This window comes from Melanerpes formicivorus, unplaced genomic scaffold (assembly GCF_026170545.1).
Source record: "Melanerpes formicivorus ecotype bairdi unplaced genomic scaffold, bMelFor1.0.p_v2 SCAF_24, whole genome shotgun sequence".
NCBI classification, from domain to species: domain Eukaryota; kingdom Metazoa; phylum Chordata; class Aves; order Piciformes; family Picidae; genus Melanerpes; species Melanerpes formicivorus.
Genome location: NW_027142376.1, coordinates 6,982,170 through 6,990,119, shown reverse-complemented (window position 1 = coordinate 6,990,119; position 7,950 = coordinate 6,982,170). Strand labels below are relative to the sequence as shown.

The 7,950-nt window shown below is 49.4% G+C and overlaps 1 long non-coding RNA gene across 1 annotated transcript; it reads left to right on the top strand.

Moving 5' to 3' along the window:
- The first annotated feature begins 1,638 nt into the window (after nt 1–1,638).
- On the top strand, nt 1,639–7,650 carry LOC137448424 (uncharacterized). Its single transcript, XR_010989085.1, has 3 exons — nt 1,639–1,770; nt 4,202–4,435; nt 4,735–7,650. It is a non-coding gene; the product is annotated as an uncharacterized lncRNA (long non-coding RNA).
- The last annotated feature ends 300 nt before the right edge of the window (nt 7,651–7,950 follow it).

Below are 7,950 nucleotides of genomic sequence, written 5' to 3'. Positions count from 1 at the left end.
CTTCTCATGTTGGAACCTCCTGTGCTGGAGTTTATATCCCTTACCCCTTGTCCTGTCACAGGGTCCAACTGAGCAGAGCCTGTCCCCTCCCTCCTGGCTCCCAGCCCTCAGATATTGATAGATATCTATTAAATCCCCTCTCAGTCTTCTCTTCTCCAGGCTGCAAAGCCCCAGGGCTCTCAGCCTCTCCTCATAGGGCACATGCCTTTTGAAAACCCTGCTGTCCTCTGCTATTAAGAGTAATGCCTGCCAGTGGTGAAATGCAACGGGAAAAGCTGTTGGGGGGAACAAATTAGTGTAAGTGATGCCTTGGCTGGCTGAAAACAAGCTTGCATGTGAGAAAGTGTCAGATTCAGCAGCTGGCACCTTTGAAATGGGGCCTTAGTCAGCTTAAGCCGAGCCTACTGTCCCCACTGAGTGTCCTGTCTTCCTTCTGTCCTCCCTTAGGAGTCATACTGGTGAGGCACTAGGAGCATCCCCTGTTGTTGCTCAGCAGGTGGTAGGAAAGGGGTGCCCAGCACCTTGCAGTGCCAGGAGACAGCTGATTCCTGAGTCATGGGAGGAGCTCCCTGTGGCCATAATTGTCTGCCTTGGTGGTGGTTAATGGGAGATGTGGTTCATGACTAACAGGGGAGGAATCTGGCTTGTGTACTGGGTGGCAAGGGTGTGGGGGTGTGTGTGACATGGTTATCTGTGGTGTGAAAGCAGAATTAACCAACTGCCTGCTTCAGGATGACTTGGAAGAAGGATTAGAACCTGACTTCAGGATACAAAGGGAGATTGCTGTTGAAGGAGGAGGTGCTGGAAACCATTCCTGAACCACAGCAAAGCCTGAGAATCCACCACAGGACAAACAGAAGTGCCCCAGTGCTGAGGGATGACGTCTGCGTGGCAGTTCCAGCCGAGCAGTGCCTGCTGCACTGCTGTCCTGGTGAGTCACGCTAAGGAATAGAGCAGGTGAGCAGGGATGGATGTCCTGCAGAGCCTGGGGAGCTCATGCTGCTGGTGCAGTGCAGAGGTGTGTCAGATGATGACAGCTATTTTTCCTGGTGGCTCTTCAAACTCTGGAAAAGCCTCTCCACAGCAGCTGATGCTTAGCTGGGGCAAGGTTTGGAGCTGTGGACGTGTCCTCAGCCACAGTGTTGCTTACAGTGGAAAGAACACTCTGAAGGCTTACTCAAAGCCCTCATAGAGGCAGTAAACTCTTCACCCAGGGCTGTTCAACCTTTATTGCTCTCCAACAGTACTTTATACTGCCTGTGATTTCAATTAGGCTGTTAACCAGGGTACATATTGCTTGATACAGCCAAGGTCTCAGATCTAGGCTTAAACCAGCAAGAACTTCAGGGCTGGGGGGGGGGGGGGGCTGGGTTGGGAGAGCTGTTTGGTTTTGTGCAACTTGTACAACATCTGCCAGTAATTCCTCAATACTTTGGTATGATGGCTCTAAGCATCATGTTCTTGGCTGTAATTGTCTCACTGCATAGCTGTCTTCCTAATCATGTAGTCAGGATCCATGAGGTCAGCTAGAAACAGCCTTTGTTCTCTACCTAATGGGCAACCCTGCTGCTACTGCTACCTGTTTACATGGTTGAGCCTTTTCTGCCCCATCTGTGGCTCAGTCATGCCTCAGTCTGAACTGGTGCAGGGGAGTTCTCCTCCTCAGGTGTCTATCAGAACTCGTCTTTGTCAGCTTTGGAGCATCCCTCTGTGAAGACCATTCTGATCTTTTGATCACACCTGTCCACCTTGGTGCCAGCCACCAGCTTTGTAAGTATATTCCCTTCCACTCCCTCTCCCATTAATTGGCTGTTTCTGTCATGTTCCTCAATCCAGTTCCCTCCTTAAAGGAAAAAGTAAGTTGGGTGAAGCCATGCTGGTGGTTGGTTTGTTTGGTTGGGGTTTTTTAACACCTAATTATCTTCAAAGAACTTCAAATCCTTATTTGTTTGCAGGGATCAAAGGTAGGTTTAATAGGTGCTTTGCTTTCAGTTTTCAATAGCACAGAGCTGTTCATCTCCTGGTGCTTAGGCACTTGCTTGTCCTCCACCAGTCCAGTGTTGCTCAGATGCTCTGCTGCCCAGCAGCACAGCTCATTTACACCAGATGCTAGGTTTGGTGTGAAAGGGCTTAAACAAAACATTTACTGTCTTGGAAGCCAATGACCTGATTCCCAACACAGCTCTGGCTCTATGCTGAGGCTCTGCCCTCTGCAGAGCTCCTCTGAGAATTTGGGAAAGGGAAAATCTGACTCTGCTTCTGTGGTTTATCTTCTCCTTAAGAAACCAAAGGTTTATACATGAAGAGGCCAAGGCAGGAAACAAATGAAAAGTAAAGGAGGCAGAGAGCTGACCTCTCCTCACACCTGAGAAAATCAGGAGGACTAAGAGTCCAGGTCTTTTCTCTCTGAATAATTTCAGGGTATGAAGCACAACTGTTCATGGGAAGGAGAAGTGGAGGTTGAACTTTGAAGTTTTTAGAGAAGGGCAAAAACCCAAACAAAAAAAACCCAACCAAACCAAACCCAAAACAACCAAACAAAAACCCCAACCCAAACCAAACCAAAACCCCCAATCAAACCAAACCCAAAACAATCAAAAACCCCAACTCAAGCCAAAAACCCCAACCAAACCAAACCAACCAAACAAGAAACCCAACCCAAACCAAAAATCCTAAACAAAACCAAACCAAACAAAAACCCCAAACAAAAACCCCAACCCAAACCAAAACCCCCCAAACAAACCAAATCCAAAAAAACCAAAAACCCCAACCCAAACCAAAAACCCCAACCAAACCAACCATACAAGAAACCCAACCCAAACCAAAAACCCCCAAACAAAACCTAAACCCAAACCAACCAAACACAAAACCCAACCCAACCCAAAACCCCCCAAACAAAACCTAAACCCAAACCAACCAAACACAAAACCCAACCCAAACCAAAAACCCCCAGACAAAACCTAAACCCAAACCAACCAAACACAAAACCCAACCCAACCCAAAACCCCCTCAAACAAAACCTAAACCCAAATCAACCAAACACAAAACCCAACCCAAACCAAAACCCCCCAAACAAAACCTAAACCCAAACCAACCAAACACAAAACCCAACCCAAACCAAAAACCCCCAAACAAAACCTAAACCCAAACAAAACCCAACCCAAACCAAAAACCCCCAAACAAAACCTAAACCCAAACCAACCAAACACAAAACCCAACCCAAACCAAAACCCCCCAAACAAAACCTAAACCCAAACCAACCAACCACAAAACCCAACCTAAACCAAACCCCCCCAAACAAAACCTAAACCCAAACCAACCAAACACAAAACCCAACCTAAACCAAAACCCCCCCAAACAAAACCTAAACCCAAACCAACCAAACACAAAACCCAACCCAACCCAAACCCCCCCAAACAAAACCTAAACCCAAACCAACCAAACACAAAACCCAACCCAACCCAAAACCCCCCAAACAAAATCTAAACCCAAACCAACCAAACACAAAACCCAGCCCAAACCAAAACCCCCCAAACAAAACCTAAACCCAAACCAACCAAACACAAAACCCAATGAAAACCAAATCCCAACCCCCCACCCCAGAGCAAAACAAACATCCAGCTAGCAGAAGTTGTATGTGTGGGCAGAAGTGCTTTGGCAGAATGATCAGGAGCTAGGCCTCAGTGCTTGGCATTATTTTTGGCACTCAACATCATTGAGCTTTGGAATGCAAATGTTTAGAAGGGCCCTAACAAAGTGCACTCCCTGTGTCCATGGAGCTGGCTTGCTTGCATTTCCAGTACCTCTCTGACACCAAGAGGCATCACCTAAAGATGTGTGAAGAGAGTCAATAGGCTGATAGTTTGATAGGCTGAGCAGCCAACTGTTGACAACCAAAGCCCTGGATGCTATGATAAGTGTCACTTTCCAGCATGGTGGCTTACCTTAAGGAGCCTAAAGTCTCATTGCTCTCTTCCCACAAACACCCACTTGATGCTTTCTTCTGGGTGGAGCCACAGAAAGCCTGTCCAAGGTCAGAGCTTAGACTCAGCTCCCAAGTCACAAGTTCTGACTCTCTCCCCTGCCAAAGCCACTGAGCAGTCATTTGTAGGCTTTTTTTGCTAGAGGTTTGCCACAGTAGGCATCAAAGAAAACATTATTTGTGACACAAGTCCACTGTATCCCATGTTTCTCATCTTAGAAGTTGAGGAGATGCCATCCCTGGAGGCCTGGAACAGGCAAGCTTCTGTAAGCATGGACTCAGTGACTGAATGGAATGAAAGGAGGATGACTGGAGAACAAATCTGATGAAGAGCAACTGAAGGAGCTGGGGATGGTTGGCTTGGAAAAGAGGAGGCTGAGAGGAGACCTCATTGCTGTCTACAACTCCCTGAAAGGGCATTGTGGAGAGGCTGCTGCTGGTCTCTTCTCACAGGTAATTAGTGACAGAACAAGAGGCAATGGCCTCAAGCTGCCACTGGGTAGGTTCAGAATGGACAGTAGGGAACATTTTTCCCATCAAGAGTGGTCAGGGATTGGAATGAGCTGCCCAGGGAGGTGGTAGAGTCCCCAAGCCTGGCTGTATTTGAAGGTGGTTTGGATGTGGTGCTTGGGGCTCTGGTTTAGGGGTGAGCCTTGTAGAGTAGGGTTCTGGGTTGGCCTTGGTGATGCTGAGGGTCTGTTCCAACCTGAATATTCTGTGATTTCTGTGATATCTTTTTAATTCCTTTCCAGTAACTGTCACCTCAGACTTGGGAGATGAGGACCAAATCCCCCTGCTGCCTAAGGAAACTGAAAACCACATCCCAAGCTCTGCTGGGCAACATCTCCTGTAGCACACTCCATCACACACTGATGAGAGAGAAGAGTGGGCCAGGGGCTGTTGAATGGAGAGGTCTGGGTTTCAGAGCCAACACCAACCACAAAGGAAGCCCTAACCAAGGTGTAAGGGTGGATGAGTCACTTCTGCTCACCTTTCTGACTGTTTTTCTCTGCAGGATGTGACACTTGTAACTTGGCAGTGCAGCACTGGTGACATCACTCAGCATTTCTGCAACAAGTTTGGCAGCCATCTAAAATGACTTACAGGAAAAAGCTCACACCACAGACACTGGATTCCTAAGGAAAAGCTCATGTGGTTGTGTGCTCATCATCCCCTCCCCACAGGTTTTTATTAGCTTGTGGGCTAACTCCAAGCAAATTGGACAGCAAATTGTCTGAAGAATGCAGAGTTTCCTATGAGTGCCCCGAAAAATCATGGCTACATAGAACAGAGACATCCAAATGAGTGGCCCCACTAAGAGACTAAGGATATGAGACCTCACCTGGAGTACTGCAGCCAGCTCTGGAGCTCTCAGCACAGGAAGGACATGGACCTGATGGAGCAAGTCCAGATGAGGGCCACAAAAATGCCCAGGGGGTTGGAGCAGCTCTGCTATGAGGACAGGCTGAGGGAGCTGGGGGTGTTCAGCCTGGAGAGGAGAAGGCTCCAGGGAGACTTAAGAGCAGCCTGCCAGTACCTGAAGGGGGCTACAAGAAGGCTGGAGAGAGACTGTTTGCAAAGGCCTGCAGGGACAGGACAAGGAGCAATGGTTTGAAACTAGAGCAGAGCAGATTCAGATTGGATATTAGGAACAAGTTCTGCATCATGAGGGTGGTGGAACACTGGAACAGGTTGCCCAGGGAGGTGGCTGGGGCTCCATCCCTGGAGATATTCAAGACAAGGTTCTGGGCAACCTGATCTACTGGAGGATGCTCCAGCTGACTGCACAGGGGGCTGGACTAGATGACCTTTGGGGGTCCCTTCCAACCCAGCCCATTCTGAGATTCTGTGATATTCAGGGTTGCAATTCCACATCAGAGAACCAACAGAGGAAAGAGCCACCAGAAATCAGACTTCCTGAGTCCCACTGCTCGTGAAATTGCTAACTCCTGCTTGTTACTACTTGTCTTCATAAAAACACTGCCTGTCTTCTGCCTCAGGCATCTGTTACAAGTGATACTGAAGCAGTCCTCTCTGAAGGAAAACAATCACTTTAATAACTCCTTCCAATAAAAGCACAGGCACTGCAGCTCAGCAGCTGCCTTTTCGAGTCCTTGCCCGTTAAGAGCAGCCCTGTGCGGCAGCTCTGCAAACACAGGTCCTAAGAGGTTGGACTGCTCCTCAGCACCAAGCTCTCTGCTCCCAAAGGCCATGTAAGCCAGAGCTGGAAGAGGCACTGCTGTCACACGGTGGGCTGGTAGGAATTGCACTTACTGCCCTGAAGAGTGAAGGTGGCAGGTACCAGCGGGCAACTCTGTGGTGTTCTGTGGAGCTCACCATCTGTGGAGCTCAACATCTCCTGGCTCCCTCTAGCCCTCATGATGAAACAGAGCTGCTTTGTTCAGAGTCTCTGCAGTGTCAATGCTGCATTTTGGCAAATGTGAAAACAGATTTAATAGTGGTGGTGGTTTGTGGCTTCTTTGGGATTTTTTTGGTAAGACCATCTTAAAATCTTGAGGAGTTAGGCCTTTGAAATGCAGTAGCCTCTAGGTTGAGTCTTTGGATGAGTCAAGCCAAAAGACATTGCACCCACTCCATTGTTGTGGTTCAAACAACTCCATATCCTCCTTAAGCACTGCATTCAAGTGCATTCAAAGCTTCAAGTGCTGCAGAACCTCCTACCTATGGAAAAAGCTTAGGTTTGATCTTCCCTGCAGGGAAGAGGAGTCTGAAACCTCAAGAGCTGGCAAGCAGATGACATGGTCCTGTGCAACCTGCTCTAGGGGAACTTGCTTTAGCAGGGGGCTTGGACTAGATGATCTCTAGACAGCCCTTCCAACCCCTACCACTCTGTGATCCTGTGATGCTGTGCTAGCCCTGCTTGTCCCAGTGCCACTCAGCTGTCCAGGAACCTGCGAGCTGTTCAACCTAGGAGGGCTCTAGGCAGTGACAAAGCAAGTCCCAGATCAACAAATGGCTGCTGAGCAGTGATAAAACTCTTGTTCCACAGCTGCTTCCTTCATACTGTCAGTGAAGCATGGAAATGTTCTGCACAATGGGCAATGGCTGCTCCTGAGGACCTTTTGCAGGGGTCCTCCTTTCCCCTCTTACAGCCTGAGGACCTTTTGCAGGGCTCCTCTTTTCCCCTCTTACTGCCTGAGGACCTTTTGCAGGGGTCCTCCTTTCTCCCCTTACTGCCTGAGGACCTTTTGCAGGGGTCCTCCTTTCCCCTCTTACTGCCTGAGGACCTTTTGCAGGGGTCCTCCTTTCCCCTCTTACTGCCTGAGGACCTTTTGCAAGGCTCCTCCTTCCCCCTCTTGCTGCCTGAGGACCTTTTGCAGGGCTCCTCCTTTCCCCTCTTGCTGCCTGAGGACCTTTTGCAGGGCTCCTCCTTCCCCCTCTTGCTGCCTGAGGACCTTTTGCAGGGGTTCTCCTTTCCCCTCTTACTGCCTGAGGACCTTTTGCAGGGCTCCTCCTTTCCCCTCTTACTGCCTGAGGACCTTTTGCAGGGCTCCTCCTTTCCCCTCTTACTGCCTGAGGACCTTTTGCAGGGGTCCTCCTTCCCCCTCTTGCTGCCTGAGGACCTTTTGCAGGGCTCCTCCTTTCTCCCTTTACTGCCCGGCTCTGCAGGGCTTTGCACCCTCAGAGTGGCAAAACTCAATTTTGCCTTTGCTGAGGGGTTTTGCAGCCAGCTCTGTCAGGCAGCCAGCTGCTGGTTAGGCAGTGAGCTGAGGAAGATCAGGAGCAAGCCACCCACGGCCTCTCAGAGCCCTCTAACCTGCTAGGGCTGACAGAGCTCCAGGAATCCTGGACCCTTGCCACATTAATTTGGTGCTGAGCAGCTCCGGGAGGCTACGTGCCAGCCAGTGAGCAGCAGCAGCCCACGAGCAACCATTCCTTGACGAGCTTCAGGTAGACTGAGCTTGGGATTGGGTCACAGATAAAATCTAGTCTCTGCCTAGGTTTCA